At 43.8% G+C, this 16643-nt stretch overlaps 1 long non-coding RNA gene across 2 annotated transcripts in view; it reads right to left on the reverse strand.

Annotated features, from left to right (window-relative positions):
* LOC131382932 (uncharacterized) overlaps positions 1-16643 on the reverse strand; it is a 98045-nt gene that overhangs the window by 45533 nt on the left and 35869 nt on the right. The window contains exon 2 of one of the 2 annotated variants that reach the window (XR_009212560.1): positions 2977-3096. The exons of the other annotated variant lie outside the window; for it this stretch is intronic. This is a non-coding gene — a long non-coding RNA (uncharacterized LOC131382932). The remainder of the gene's footprint in view (positions 1-2976; positions 3097-16643) is intronic. 2 annotated transcript variants of the gene reach the window in all.

A 16643-nucleotide genomic window follows, 5' to 3' on the forward strand; every position in this document is an offset into this window, starting at 1 on the left:
GTGCACTTACTTTTCGGACAGATCTAAGACTCATTGACTTTTCAAGTTGTTTAGCTTTTTTACGTGTTAATATCAGGTGGTTTATTCCAATCTCCTTACATGTTAGACTAGAAACCAGAAGTCTCTCATTGCATTTTCAGAGTAATAACTTTATTTAATTTAACCTTAATTACAATGGATTAAACATGTGCAAATAGAAGAATACTTGGAGTCTCTTATTTATCATATGAGAAAGAGTGGTCATAACAATTCTCTTATTGTTACTGGGATCTGATTTTCTTTGCCATTTGGGCTACTAAGAACTTGTAAAGTAACAGAACTAAATATTGCTTCACTGAACTAGCTGGTTCAATGAAGTACGTCAGGTTGTATAATCTATTTATACTATGCACAAAATCAGGCAATAATGAGGATATAATTTAGAACACAGCAAACCTCAGACCAAAGTTATTAAGATGAAGAGAGGCTATTCAGACTTTCCTCCCCACCACCATTCCTTTGCCCAACCAAGATAGTCCTATAATTGCCACCTCAGTGCAGGGGTGGTGTGAAGAAAAGCACAGAAGACCTATGGAGAGAGAGATGCTCCAGAAACCTAGCAGGTGGGTGCAGGGAGCTGGTGAGAGAAGAAATTGTTGCTGTAGACTGAATTTGGATCCCTGTCCCAGTTTTGAGGAGGCCTGGTAGGGTTTGGAATTCCTTTTCAGTTACTTTTTTGGCCACAAGACTATGGCTTCTTGAATGCAATGCTGCCCTGACATTTAACTATGTGGGTCCTGGGATTTAGAAGCCTTGCAGAAACAACTCTGCTCTATAGCTGGGTTGGCCTGCAGGGCTTATCTGCCTCAACATGCCTACTGTATGCTGTGCTAACATTTTCTTAAAGGAAGATAATTACTACAAGAATAAAAAAGAAAGTAGAAAATGACATGTAATCTATAAAATAGTTTCTGAGGAGAAATATATTCCTGCCTGGCACAAATAAAAGGATTTTTATGTTGTTGTTACTAGAAGAGAGTCAAGGCTACTTTTCAAAACTGTGAAAACCTCAAAGTTTTGCCTGGAGAAATTTTCTTTTGCAGGAGGATTTTGAAAACTTTGACTTTGATCTACTTTGTTTGATCCATGAGAAGTAATATTGGTAATATATCAGGGTTCAGCAGAGTAACCCCATTAACTTGCCATGATCATGAAATGATTACTTCTGCTTAGCAGAGGCATATTAAAAATAAGACAGAGCCTCCAACCAAAGGCATTTCATGTGTCCTAAGTAGCACCATATGATAGACACATAACCATTTTCAATAAACCAAATAATCCGGCTTGTCTTCAGAAGTTCAAGCTGATAATAGTATGAGATGAGTCTTATACATGCCTGGCAGGGCTCTGGTGAGGGGTGCAGGCTCTAGGCCACCTCTACCACCTCTTCCTCAGCTGTACTTGCTCATTGCAGAACCTGTTTTATATCTTAGGTTAACATATAAGATGTCATTTGAACAAAGGATTCTGTGCACCCCCCCGACCCCGCTGCAAGTGTTTGAAAGCCATGGAGTATTCATAGCTACAAAGGGGCTTTGTTTTCAAACAATGTATAAGTCAGTTACTTGGAACTCAGAACACACTTCTCCAGTACAAATAATATTAAAGATTATAGGTAGGATCCTAAACTGGTCCACAGAGGCCTGATTTGTAACCCAGTGTGTCCTGGAAAAGCAGGACAGCTACTGGAACTTCTACAGCAGGTGGGTATTTTAGAAGCAGGAGGTTCAGTATTGTTCTAATAAAGGTCAGAAAATATTAGTAATAACAAGGAATATTACTTATTGAACACACTGTATGTGCCAGTCTCTCTTCTGTGTGGTTTATGAGTGCCATCTCATGTAGGGTTAATTAAAATTGATCCTACAGAACTGTGTGTCAGGCACTCCACAGATTTTCTCGTTTAGACTTCTTAACAACCTATTTTACAAACAGAAAAACTAAGTCAGAGAAAATGATTAACTTGCTTTAATTTATTCACATTTTGATCAGATTTTCTGATATCTGGCAGAGTGTTTTCTTTCAAGTCATTGGTCCCATCTGGTCCTGATACCTACAGAAGTGCACTTGTGGCCACAGTGGGAGAGGTCAAAGGCCAGAGGGTGTGACAAACTGGGCAGCAAGTCAGTAGGACCAGGGGAGAGAACAAGTTTGTAACCTGAGTCTCCACTCATCACCTGTGGGACTCCAGCACATTGTGTTAACTCTCTCAGCCCTGTTGTCCTCATCTGTTTACAAGAATAGTCATAGGATCCACTTCATGGGGTTTCAGTAAGGATTAAGTGGGAACCCATTAAATGTCTGAGCAAAGTGTCAGGTGCCCAGTAGCTATAACTCATATCTGTTCCATGTTCCCCTGAGTCACTGAACTAAAAGCCAAATGTCTTACTTCTGACTACCATGGACTCCTGACCCATATAAGACTTCAGGTATTTCTGGCAATGTCTAGGGAGACCCAGTTATATAATCAAACATTACAATGAGAGAATCCTGTGGTACCCAGGATAAGAAAAATGGTAGGTGGCAGACATCTCACCTCAGATTCAGCTCCATGATAGTATTATTAGCCCTGTACACCTTGAAGCGTCTCAGTCTTTTCTAGAAAGGTCTAGAAACTTCTGAAAGAAGTGAGCTGGACCTTGAAGCAAACAATACAGGAGAGGGACAGCCCCTCAGGCTTTCCCAGTGGAAAGTCTGAAAGAAGATGGCAGATGCAGAGGCCCAGGAATGGTGTCTGGGTCACAGTGCCAGTACTCCAGAATTCCCAGCCAGTGTACTTCAGAGCCAGGGACAAAGGCTGGCCATGAAGGGCCTGCAGCCAGGATGCTTCAGATTTGCTCTTGGCCATGGGGCTTCCCCATTATTTACCTATATTTTCCTTTATTTAAATGTTGTGAGTTTTAAATATTTTAAAAGTGGAGAAGAGGGAAGGCTTACCTTTAAAATGAAACTGGTTTGTGAACCCATGAAGGAAAATGTTAGAAATGGATGGAGACCTGCCTGGGCAGAGAAGTAGCTCCTCAACATAATTGGGTGGAATTCTCCAAACACCTGAGGCTACAGGAGAGAAAACAGGGCAGAAGGGCTAAGGACAACCCAGGTTTTGAAAAAAGAAAGTATATGTACATATGAACATAAGTTTATCATAAATTGAACTGACATAAAGAATTACAGGCCAGATGCCATGGCTCACACCTGTAATCCCAGCACTTTGGGAGGCTGAGGCGGGTGGATCACTTGAGGCCAGGAGTTTGAGACCAGCCTTACCATCATGGTGAAACACCTTCTGTACTAAAATTACAAAAATTAGCTGGGCAGGAGAATCACTTGAACCTGGGAAGTGGAGGTTGCAGTGAGCCAAGATCATGCCACTGCACTCCAGCCTGGGTGAAAGAGCCAGACTCTGTCTCAGAAAAAAAAAAGAATTGCAGCACAGACTTTATAAACAATAAAAATATCCAATAATCTTAATTGAAAATTCTATATACCTATATAAAGTCATATCTTCAGTGTGACTTCCTATTTCATGGAAAATGTATGGTTTTTATAATTTGCAACTCCATACTGTGTGTGACAAAATCAGACTATGAATAAATGCCTGATGACTATTTTAATGAGCAAAATCAGTCACATCATTGAAAAATTCCAATGAATGTACAACTAGTGAATGTTGATTGGTCGGTATTTTCACGAGACAAAAATGAAATAGTGAAGATGTATGTTGAAACTTCACTCAATGATGTGAGCAACTTCTTTGCTGAATCCGATAATAGTTGTCTAATGCTAGAAAACTTGATGTGAGCAACTTCTTTGCTGAATCCGATAATAGTTGTCTAATGCTAGAAAACTGCTATATAGGACACACTTTTAAGTTTAATTATGTAATTTAATTATATTATCAGATTTTTCTCAATCACTTTGTTAAATTGAGACAATAAACACAACAACTTACACCAGTTCCTGTGGTATAAATACTCCCATCATGGCCATTTGAAACTATTAAGTTCCTGTCACTGAATGCAGAATTGGGAAGAGATGCACAGTACCACTGTTACATATACTGCTGTACATATACCATAGTTAAATACTATACAGATACAACAGATGTAAATTTCCTCCAGAATATAAGTAATAGGAGTAAAATACTTAGGAAGTAATGAGTTTCGAGTATTTATGACCTTTGACTTTAATATAATATAGTATGATTTATTTAATTGCATGTCTAACTTAATTTTTAATATAGCTTTGTTTAGCCAGCTCACAAAATCCTTGAAAGCTTAGCAATCAGTGACAAGGAAGTGGACTATGTTTCTGCCCCCACCATGGAGACCTTGGTGCATTTCACCAGGAGCTCTCCCACCACCCCCATCAGGGCTAGTGCTTGTGCTCACCATTGGAATATCCAAGTGGTAGGCTTGGCAGTCCAGCTCCACTCAGCTTTATTCCCCTCTCCCTGCATCTGGGGCTGAGCAGGGAATTCAGGCCACTTTACATTCCACAGATCAGCCCATTGCCTGAGGCAACAGAGAGACTTTCCCAGTAAACAAAATCAAGCATATACCATCTGCTTCTCTTGAAGCCAGCTCTTACCCACAAAACCTTACCACACACAGAAGCTGCTGACATGTGTGCACTGGAGAACAGGTATATTTCCTGAGACCTCTGCCACCCTGGCTCTGCAGGAGGCTGTGAGCCTGCTCACATGTCCAGTACATTACTACTACAACCAGAATATGAGAAAGCCGCCACACAATGGCTATCTATAACCAAGGAACTCATACAGAGTCATGGCCACTGAAAGCACCCAGAACCAAAGCCAAACAACCCTACACAACATCAAGGGGGGGAAATCCTATCCAAATGAAAGTAAATTAAAAAATAATAAAAAGAGATGGTTTATTCAGATGAGAAAGGCAGAGAAACAATCGTGAAAGTATGAAAAAATTGTTACAACACCCACAAAGGAACACACTGAGTCTTTAACAATGGATCCTAACCAAAATGAAATATTTGAAATAGCAAGTAAATAATTTAAAATATTGATTTTAAAGAAGCTCAGTGAGATGTAAGAGAAAGTTGAAAACAATACAAAGAAATCAGAAAAACAATTCAGAATATAAATGAAAAATTAACCAAAGTCATAGATATTTTAAAAGACAAAAACAAATAGAACTTCTGGAAATGAAAAATTCATTGAAGAAACGACAAAATACAGTTGAAAACTTTAATAATAGACTAGACCAAGCAGAAAAAGAATCTCCAAGCTTGAAAGCAAGTCTTTTGAATTAACCCAGTCAGACAAAAATAAAGAAAAGTTTTTAAAAATGAACAAAGCCTTCAAGAAGTATGGGATTATGTAAAATGTCCAAACCTACAAGTCATAGGTATACTTGAGTCAGAAGAAAAAACGTTGGAAAAACCTATTTGAGGAAATAACTGAGGAACGTTTCCCTAGTCTTGTTAGTGATTTAGTATCCTGATATAAGAGGCTCAGAAAACTCCAAGAAAATACATTGCAAGATATACTTCACCAAGACATATAGTCATCACACTATCTGAAGTCAAAGGGAAAAATTCTAAAGTCACCAAGAGAAAAGTGTCTAATCACCTATAAAGGAAACTCCATGAGACAGAAGATTTCTCAGCAGAAGCCTTACAAACCAGAAGAAATTGGGGTTCAATTTTCAGACTTAAAAAACTCTCAACCATGAATTTTGTAATCTGCTAAGTTAAGCTTCATAAATGAAGAAGAAATAAAGTATCTCCCAGACAAGCAAACACTAAGAAAATTTGTTATTACTAGACCAGTCCTTCAAGAAATGCTCAAGGAAGTTCTAAACATGTAAACAAAAGGTTGATACTTAACATTATAAAAACACACAAAAGTATAAAAATCACAGGTCTTATAAAACAATTACACAAATTAGACTACAAAGCAGTTAGGTGACAACATTATGACAAGAGCAAAACCTCATACATCAGTATTAACTTTGATTGTGAATGGATTAAATGCATTTAAAATATACAGATTGTTGGAATTGATTTAAAAATAGATCTAAACATATGCTGCTTACAAAAAACCCACCTCACTGGTAAAGGCATATAGACTCAAAGTAAAGGAGTAGAAAAAGATATTCCATGCAAACAGAAACCAAAATCAATCAGGATAAGCTATACTTACATCAGATAAAATAAACCTTAAATCAACAACAGTAAGAAAAAAAAAAAGATGATCATTATATAATGACAAAAGAATGTATTCACCAGGAAGTTATAACAATCATATGTGCACCCAACACCAATGCAGCCAGATTCATAAAACAAATACTATTAAATATTAAACCTAAGAAAAGAGATAGACAGAAATACAATAATAGTGGGGCACTTCAACACCCCACTGACAACACTAGACAGATCATTCAGATAGAAATTCAACAAAGAAACACTGGACTTAATTAGGCATCTAGACCAAATAGACCTAGCAGACATTTACAGAATATTCTACCCAATGACTGCAGAATATACAGTGCATAGAACTGTACAGATAGAGCATATGTTAGGCCACAAAACAAGTCTCAATAAATTTTAAAAAATTGAAATCATATCAAGTATCTTCTCAGACCACAGTGGAATAAAACTAGAAATCAATTCCCAGAGAAACTATGAAAACAATAAAAACACACGGAAATTAAACAACCTGCTCCTGAATGATCTTTGGGTTAACAATGAAATTAAGATGAAAATTTAAAAGTTTTTGAAACAAATGGAAATGGAGACATGACATATCAAAACCTCTGGGATACAACAAAGGCAGTGCTTAGGGGAAAGTTTATAGCAGTAAATGCCTACAGAACAAAAATAAAAAGAACACAAATTAACAGCCTGATGTCACACCACAAGGAACCAAAAAAAACAAGAACAAACAAAACACAATGCTAGCAGAAGGAAAGGAATTACAAAGAGAAGAAATAAATGAAATTGAGACAAAAAATACAAAGGATCAATGAAACAAAAACTTGGCTATTTGAAAAAATAAACAAAATTGATAGACCACTAGCTAGACTAATCAGGAAGAGAGAAGATTCAAATAAGCACAATCAGAGATGAAAAAGGAGACATTACAACTGATACCACAGAAATACAAAAGAGCATCAGGGACTGTTACAAACATCTCTATGTTCACAAACTGGAAAACTAGGGGAAATGGATAAACATCCACAAACATGCAACCTCGTAAGAATGAATCAGGAAGAAATAGAAAGCAAATGACAAGCTGATAACTAGTAGTGAGATTGAATCAGTAATAATAATAATAATAATAAAATCCCTCAACCAAAAAAATAAAAAAAGCCCAGGGCCAGATGGATTCACAGCTGAATTCTACCATGTATATAAAGAACTGGTACCAATGCTACTGAAACTGTCCCAAAAAAATCAAGGAGGAGGGAATTATCTTTAACTCATTCTATGAAGCCAGTATCACCATGATACCTAAATGAGGCAAGGACACAACAAGAAAAAGAAAACTACAGACCAGTATCCCTGATTAACACAGATCCTAAAAAATCCTCAAAAAAAAAAAAAAAAAAAAAAAACTAACAAACTGAATCCAACAGCACATCAAAAAGATAATAAACCACAATCAAGTGGGTTTTATTTCAGGGATGCAAGGATAGTTCAACATACACAAATCAATAAATGTGATTCATCACATAAACAGAATAAGAGGAAAAACCATATGATAATCTCAAAAGATAGGGAAAAAGCATTTGATGAAATTCTGCATCCCTTCATCATCAAAACTCAACAAAGTAGGCATCAAAGAAACATAACTTAAAATAATGAAAGCCATATACAACAAACTCATAGCCAACATCATACACACACACACCACAAAATACTATGCAGCTATAAAAAGAATGAAATCATGTCTTTTGCAGCAATGTGGATGGAACTGGAGTCCATTATCTTAAGTGAAATAACTAAGAAACAGAAAGTAAAATACTGCATGTTCTCACCTATAAGTGGGAGCTAAACTGTGTACACATGGACATAGAAAGTGGAATAATAGACATTGGAAACTCAGAAAGGTGGGAGGTGGTGGGGAATGAGAAACTACCTAATAGCTACAATGTACACTATTTGGGTGATGGTTACACTAATAGCCCACACTTCATTCACTACACACTATCTCCATGTAGCAAAACCGCACTTGTACTTTCAAACTCTATAAAAATAATTTTCACAAAAAAGAAAAAAACGTTTAGCAATCAACTGCCTAGGCCACTACAAGGAGGCTTCAGCAGACACTGGCTGAAGACAGCTGGGAGAGGCAGCAGGAGGTCTGAGTGAAAAGTGCCCGGCTTGGCCATTATTGCTGGAGGAAAAACCCTGGTAATAACAGGAGAGTAGAAGCAGACAGAAAGCAAAGCTTGACCATGGGTAATTGCCTGTGGAAAGCCATTTTAAGCAGGGACAAGAAACACAAAAACAAGCACCTTTTTGCTCTGGGATAGTTGTAATGTGAAGAGAGGTAGGTGGCTCCCCTAGCTTCAAGAACTGGCTAGCTCCTCATTGCTCAGCTCCCAGCCTACAGGGTGTGTCCTCAGGAAGGTTTGCTGTGACCGCCTGGCCTCATGCTTCTTCCTTTCCGTATCACTCATCCCATTTGTAATTATTTCGTCAACACCCACTTTCCTTCCCCAGTAGATTGTAAGACATTCAAGGGCAGGGACTGCCTGGTTTCCTGCCTTATCCTTGGGGCCTGGCACAGAGCTTGGCACTTAGGAGGTGCTCAATAGATTACTTATGGCAACAAACTAATTCCAGCCTTGTAATGATTCCAGGCATTGCCTTCCTCGATCTTATCTCAGCCTTGGCTTCCTGTTTGGATTCAGGTTGCTGGTAACAGGTGCAGGTGAGCTGCATGGCCTTATCAACTGGGCAAATTTAGTGGAGTAACCTTTCAGATTAAAGAAACAGTGGGAGAGGAAGTTTGAGCATGAGGTCACAGAGGGAACCTCTTGGGCTACTTTCCATGATCTCAAAGCAGTTTTGTTTTTTCATTTTCTCATTCATTCACTCGTTCTTCATTCATCTAGCAGGTATGTTTTGAAAGCTGACTCTGTGCCCAGCCCTGTATAAAAGCATCTGCTACCTGGTACCTTCTGAGTCATCAGTGGGGCAAGGTAGGTTGTGAAAGCTTCTGGAATCAGGCAGATGTAGCTTCAAATTCCAGGTCTTTACTGACAGTCCATGAAAACTTGGGTATGCCTCTTAACCTCCTTGAGTGTTTGCTTCCCTCTTGTGAAAAGGGCAAATAAGGTGTCTGTTGCAAGGCTGTTGTAGGGCCCAAAGGTGATGAGATATCAAAAGTAACCAGCTCCTAGCTGGAGCTCCATGTATGTTAATTCCCAGCACCCTCCCACCCCCACATCCCTTCCCACCCCCACCACATCTCTAAGTATATTTTCCACCTCCTTTTTCACTTAAAAAGTTTGCATTCATTCTGCATTGGTTTCATTCAGAGCTTCTCCAAGTGCAATGCCCAGACCAGCAGCATCAGAATTCCCTGGGGAGCCTGTTAAGATGCAAATTCCTGGGCCCTGATATAGTTCCCAAGAATCAGAACCTCTGGGAGTAGAGCTCAGCAGACGTGATTGCAGACATATTCCCGAGGCAAAGACATCACACTTTGTGCTTCCAGTCTCTGAGAAGCCCCCTGGCAGCAATGATTGGTGCCAGAGACCTAAATTTGGCTTGAAGAGAACCAGAATTGAGAGAGTATCTAGAAACATGTGTGTAATTAGCAAGAAGAACAGAAGGGAGGGAGGATATATGTGAATGGTGTTGGCAGTAATGAGTAGGGGTGAGACGGGAATGAAGGAGATGTCAGCTAGCAATGTCCTGGCTGGGCAAAAGCTAGGAGATGCCACCTGAGCCTGATGGGGGAAATCTGCCCCACCCTGTAGATGGCTCGAGGTGCTGGCTCCTCCAGGAGTCACAGGGAGGTTCAGGACCTCCACCAATACCTACAGGTGGCCTCCTGACACTGAAATTCTCCAGGTCAGTCCTGGTTTCAAATATTTTGTCCCCTTACTAGATTTTGTGTCCTGATGACATTAATAGCTGCTAGCATTGCAGAGAGCTTCCTGTCAAATGCTTGGAAAAGAGAAGCGGTGTTAGGGTCAAAATTGTACTCAAATCCTGCCTCTGTCCCTGGTAAGGAGGATGGCATTGGGAAAGTCATGTAACTTCTTGGAACATCTGCTTGTTTATCTGTAAAGTGGGCATAACAGAGTCTGCCTTTCAGGATGGTAGCAAGGGATCAACAACATAGATGATGTGTTTAAAGCCCGGAATGAAAAGGCACAGAATACACAGTCATTCCCTTTTCCCCACCCATTGCCCCAGAACAGGAGCCCAGGAGGCAGCCTGCTCCTCACCCGAGTGGAGGTTCACAGTCTCCACTGACTCAGGCAGCTCTGGCAGCCAAACAGTTCTGAAGCCACCCACTGCGGTGATTCTTTTGTCTGTGAGTTGCACTTTGACAGGCCTTTGCTCAACACGGAAGGTTTGCATTTTCCATGGAATGGGAAGAAGAGACAGGAAGTAGGGAGGCTTGGGAGGCGAATGATCTAGAGCTGAAGGCCAGGAGGCAAGCCCAGAAATGCTCAAGCAGGGAGTCAGAAAACCCAAGTTGGAAGTGCAAGTTGCCAGTGAAGGACAAGGGGAACTTGTTTAAGACCAGCTCCTTGGCATTTCTCTTGGAACAAGCTCAACCTTTGGTCATTGCAAGCTATAAAAAGGGTTGTGTGGATGGGAAGGACCCCAGTGGGTTAAGCAGTGATATGTGAGTCCATGTAATTCCACACTCAGAGGAGGGTCTGCTGCTCACAGAGTGGGGGCACATTACAGACTCCAGAAAGGGGCCAGCCTGAAGGCTGTGGGCTCTTCTCTAAGTGGATTCAGTGGCTCTATGGGCAACACTCCTGGTTGTCCCCGTCTCTGAACTCACTCCCCTTTCATCCCCTTTCCCTGCCTTGATCATCATCTTTGACACCAACAGCAGCAGAAGACAGTGCAGGGGGAGTACAGGAGCTCTCCCCCATTCCGCTGGGCTTCCTAGAGGTGCTGGTGGGAACCAAAAGCTAACAAGGTTCAGCTTTCTGTGGGTCTTACAGGGACTTGCTGTGGCCTCCAGTGACAGGGAGGTGTATGCTCTGCTGACAGTGAACACAAAGCCACTGGAGGGGAGACTGACTGGGCCCCCAAAGGCACCAAGGGCATTTGGCCAGCGTCCTTCTCCTCCATGCTTCTGCTTTGGGTGATCAGAATCTGGGCCAAATTGGAACTCCAGAGTGGCAGCGTGAAACTCTATGGTGAAAATCTGTTTCTCCGATTTGTTTTAGAATTGCAGTAGCTTCAAGCACACATTCCTTATGATGACCACTCCATGTCTCCGTCCCTACAGCCCCACTCCCTCCTGGATGATGGGACTACCCAACTAATGAATGGACACGTGCTCTTGACTTCCAGCTGTATCTCCTGTCCACATGAACTGGCTCTTCTCTGTTGGCTTTAGGGTCTAGAAGATTCTCCTATCTCCCCTCTGGTGGGCCATGCCCCACTCTCCAAGGCCCTTCCCTGTTTCAGCTAACCCATGGCAGTGGCCTCCAAACTTGTCTCCTGGTCTCCAGTCTCTCCCCTGCTCTGCTGCCAGGTTACACTTTGCACGACATAACTCTGCCCGTGCCTAGAAATTGCTGTTGCCTTCTCCCCCGCCACCCCAGCCCAAATGTCAAATGCTTTCCGCAATGCACGTCTAGGCCTTTCTCTGAAGCCCTTTTGTCCTCTTTGCCCCCTAGTGGCATGTCAAGTATACCATAGAGAATAGGTACACCAGGCCCCTTCCTTCCAGAAGCTTCTATTCTAGAGAACAAAGGAGCAAATTTATACGTAATTACAAATGGTAATTAGCACCATGGAAGAAACAGATAGCACTGGTCATAGAGAAACCTGGGGCGGGGAGGCTTCTATGAGGAGGCAGCATTCAGTAGTGACTCAAAGGGTAAGGAGGCCATAGCCCTCTCAGTCTTGGAGCCTCACAACTCCCGGACCTCCTGTTGGCCTCCTGTGCCAGCAGCACACTTTCTGTCACTCAGAATCATGTCTGTGGTGGAAGCAAATTGGCCAAGACCTGGGATGTGAAACCCCCGTGGCCTTAACCAGCTGTTCTCCTGCTCCATGATCATGGGACACAGAGGGAGTTGTGCAGGGGGGTCCCTCCCAGGGGCTTCATCCTAAGGTCCTTGGGTGGTCCCTAAGAACCGAGGCTTCCTTTCTTCTCTCTGATGTTCTTTCTTGACCTTCAGGTTCCAGTTGAGAAGGCCAGTGTCTACTCACCATAAAAAATCACAGGAAAGAGGAAAAGAGCATCTCCCCCTGTGTGAAAGCCCAGAGGAGTTGCCTCGTGGAGGGAAGCAGTTCTAATCACTCCAGTCCTCCAGAAAACACTGCATGCCCAGCAAGGCAGCCCCTGGGTTCCCCTTGCCATTTCAGCCATGTTTCCTCCCTCTACCCCTGGAGTCCAACCGAATGGCAGCTGCAACCACAGTGCATTCAGTACCAATGTAGCTTCTGGCAAGTTGTTCCTAGGCACTCCACAGACCAGCTTAGCCCCCAGCCACATCACTCAGATAAGAAGGTGCCATTGGGCCACCCTCAGTGCCCCTCTGCTCTGCACTGCTGCAGGGCTGAGCATCAGGGATCCCCCCACCCAAGGGAAACCCACTGCCAGGGCCTTTCTCTGGGCTGAGAGCAGAGACTCCCTCTGCAGGGCCTGCCCAGGAGTGGGTATTTCCCTCCTCCCCTCCCTGGGTCCTTTGGGACCTGCACCCCACATTTGCACCCCTTGCTCCTCCTGCAGGCCCAGGTAGCATCTCCTCTGGTCTGTTTAATGTCTCTCACCTTCCTGGGTCCCCAAGTCAAGCTGTAAAGGTGGCCACTTGTGATTCAGGAGATGGCCCATTTCGTGCACTCTTTGCTTCTGGAAATTGATTGGCAGCTTTAGGCTAATAGCACATTCTTTTTTAAGAAGACATTTATTATGCCTTGACATAGGCACTAGGCTGAGGGCAAATATCATGTAATTCCACAATCATCAGCCCAAAGGGAGAGCACTAGTATTTTCCCATTTTTATAGCTGGGAAACAGCGGCTCTGAGTGGCTGAGTGACTTGTCCAAGGTTCTGGGACTTGGAAGGGCAATGCTGAAATTTGGACCCAAGACTCCAAAAGCACGTGTGTACAGCCACCATGCCACCCTGCCTGCCCAGGTACCACTTGCCTCAGCCTCTGTGGGTTTTAGGAAGTGGCTCAGCAGCAAAGTGGGAGGCAGCAGGAACTTCCCATGGAGCAGCGCTGGCCAGCAGCAGGGCCAGGCTCATCCCCCACCTTCAAGGGCAGAGGCCAAGGCTGGAAAGACAGCTGTAAATTCCACGGCTGCCTGCTGCCAAGCTGGGAGTCGGTGTGTGGAGGGGGCCAGGGAGGCTCTCGGGGCACAGAGGCCAGTTCCCCTGGGCCAGTGTCCACGACTCCAAAGCAGGGAGCTGATAGGAGATCTGGGAGCTGTGGTCAGTCGCTGGGGGAGGAGGGCAGTGGGGAGTTAGATCATTGTTCTGGGAAAGTTCCAAGAGCCTTAGTCGGCCACTTCACAGGACACCCGGGTCCTCCTAGGCACCAACCTGAGGTTGCATAGCCAGGGCAGGACTCACCCCCAAGACCTGGCCTTTAAATGGGAGCTTTTATTCACTGTGCCCTGGGGCCTCCAGAATGCCAGCCAGGGCATTGGCACAGTGGCTGTGGGAGCTTTAGAATACCACCAAGAATAATAATAGCTACCATTTATTTAACACTGTCTGTGTGCCAGGCACTTGCTGAATGCTCTGCACGTATGCATCACTTGACATAGTCACCACAAGAACCCTGGAGGCTGATGGCATGATTATCTACATCTCACAGTTGAGGAAGCACAGCTGGGAAGGGGCAGAGCCTGCGCTGGACCCCAGGCTTGGGATGAAGCATGAGGCTTCGGTGGCTGTGCTGGAGACATTGTCATTGATATTTGCTCAACAAGCTTTAATGGAGAGTGTTCTGGGGACAGCACAGAGGGTAGAAGGAGAGTACAAATCTCTCCCTCTCTCTTCACACACACACACACGCACACATACACACACACACACAGAGAGTCTGGTCATGCCAAGGAGCCAGATGAACACACTGCTACACAGAGCAGCATACACCAGGGGCCACACCAGTGAGTGGTGCAGAGAAATTTGTGTTGAGTTTGCAGGTGAGAAGGTGCAGGGAAGAAGGATCTCCTCAAGGTGGTGTTGCATCCATCCCCTCTGCTGACAATGCCCTCAAGTCCCTCTGCTTGGCCACCTCCCCACTCTGCTCAGGTCTCCCCTCCTTCAGGAAACCTTCCCTATTGCCTCCCTACTCTCCAGGCTGTTTATCAGGCCGTGTCCCATTGTTTGGGCTCTTAGTGCCTTGAATCATATTAGTCTGTATAAGTCCCTAACTTCTCCCTTGGAATGTGAGGTCTGGGGGTGCTGGCACTGCATCTTCCTTATCTCAAGGTCCCCATTGCCCAGCATTGGACCAGGAAGACCACAGTGTCAGGGGGCCAGCAGGGGTTGTGGAACTGCACAGACAGGAAGGGGTCAGCAGAGCCAAAGGAAAGGGAGAAGGTCAGGCTTGTGGGTGGTGACAGGTGCCTTTCTGCTTGGAGGTTTGCTTTTAAACAGGTTTGCTTGGAGCTGAGGGTCCCTACAGGAGCAAGGTGGCAGGTAGCTCTGGAGAGGTGGCTTGTCCCCATCCCAGTCCTCACAGCCATGAATGCTGTGTTTGCAGGAACTCTGGGGAGAGTGCCGTGGCTTCTCCCACATTTCTTCAAATAAATTCTGGGCCCAAATGCCCCTAGGCAGCTCTTCTCTGCAGAATTGCCCTGTGTATTTGTTTTGCCACCGTGGGCTGAGCTGACTGCAAGGGCTCAGAACACAGCCCAGGCAGACACTGGGTGTGCAAGGGCAGGGCATGTTTGTATATGGTTAGGGGACAAACACAACCTGATATCACAGTCAGAGCTGAGCTGTTGGCTTTAATTCTGCATTTCTTGCTCCTGAGGCTTTGAAAAACAAAGCACGCTCTGGGCGGGCTCACTTGGGGAAAAGACAGGAGCTCTGGTCTTATCCTGAAGGAGCACAGTCTGCTCAGAGAAGAGCTATGGACTCTTCTAATGCTGGTGAGTTCTGGAGTTCATGCTATCCTCCAAGCCTGGGAAGTGGCAGTGTTGTGGTCCTTAGCTTCTTAGCTCAGCTAGGTCTGAGGTCTTGTCTTAAAGCCAGGAAGAATTAGGTGTGCAGACACCAGAGATTAAGTGGAGTAGAATTTATTATGCGAAATGAAAGCTTTGAGCAAAGAAGGGATGGGGGGCGGGGGTGGTTCCCCAACCTGAAGGTGGGAAAGTCCCCACCGTGTGGCTGGGTCTGGGGCCTTTTATGGACTCAGAATGGAGACTGCATGCTGATTGGTCTGTGAGTATGCAGAAAAGGTTAAAGTGAGGACACCACTCAAAGTTGGGTATGGCAGTGTAGAAAACCAGTTAGGAAAGAGCAGGTATATGTAAAATAGGTGAAGGGTGGGGATCAGTCAGAGGAAAGCATGCCAAACAGGAAGACAAGTTCTCAATCTGGTCTGAGGGGTTGACTTGTAGCTTGGCTTTCAGGCTTTAAACTCTCTTTGGCTTGGAGGTGGGGATTCACTGGGACCTGCACCTGTGAGCCTAGGCATTTGGCTGCCTCCTGCCACTCTCATGTCCCCCCTCTGAAGAGGTATATCTCACTGCCATTAGAATAGGGACGAAGACCAATCTTAACTGCTTCCTGCTGACAGGGGGTGATGTTTTGGGAAAACAGCAGTCAGATCTCCCTCAGAGGCTTATCTAAGGGAACTTGGTGAATGGGAGCCATTATCCAAGGCTCCAATTGCATGACCTTTTGGAGCCTGACAGCCTGAAGTCAAGAAGAGACAAACCGGGTTATCAGAAGACATGTATCAAAATGAAACAAGGGGGTAAGGACAGCTTAAAAATCCTGAGGCTGCTGGAATTCCCAGATAACTGGTGGCTATAGTTATGCTTGCTAGGAGTTGGGTGCATGGGGCTTGGCTTTGGTTAGCTCCATTGGTCTTATTTTCCCAAACAAAGAAACCTCCAGGTAATAGGCACCCTATTTACTCCTATCACCTGGCAGGATTTGCAGGATAATTGCTCAGAACTAGAATGTTGATCCAGATTTTTACATTACCCATCCCTTCTGTTTCTTCTAAGCTGCAGCCAGAGACCACTGGTTAGTTACACAGGAATAAGCAGTGTTAGTCTAAAATGTAAGCAAAAACTTAAAAACAACTGAGATTAGAATTCAATGACAAGTATATGATAAGTTTTGAAACATAATTTTTGTCCCTCCAGTCCATATTTTTGTCAAAACAAATCATGATAGGACTGAGTTGTTTTCAAAATAAACTTCAGTCCTGGCTTGA

The sequence above is a fragment of the Hylobates moloch genome, unplaced genomic scaffold, assembly GCF_009828535.3.
Source record: "Hylobates moloch isolate HMO894 unplaced genomic scaffold, HMol_V3 SCAFFOLD_3, whole genome shotgun sequence".
Classification (NCBI taxonomy): Eukaryota; Metazoa; Chordata; class Mammalia; order Primates; family Hylobatidae; genus Hylobates; species Hylobates moloch.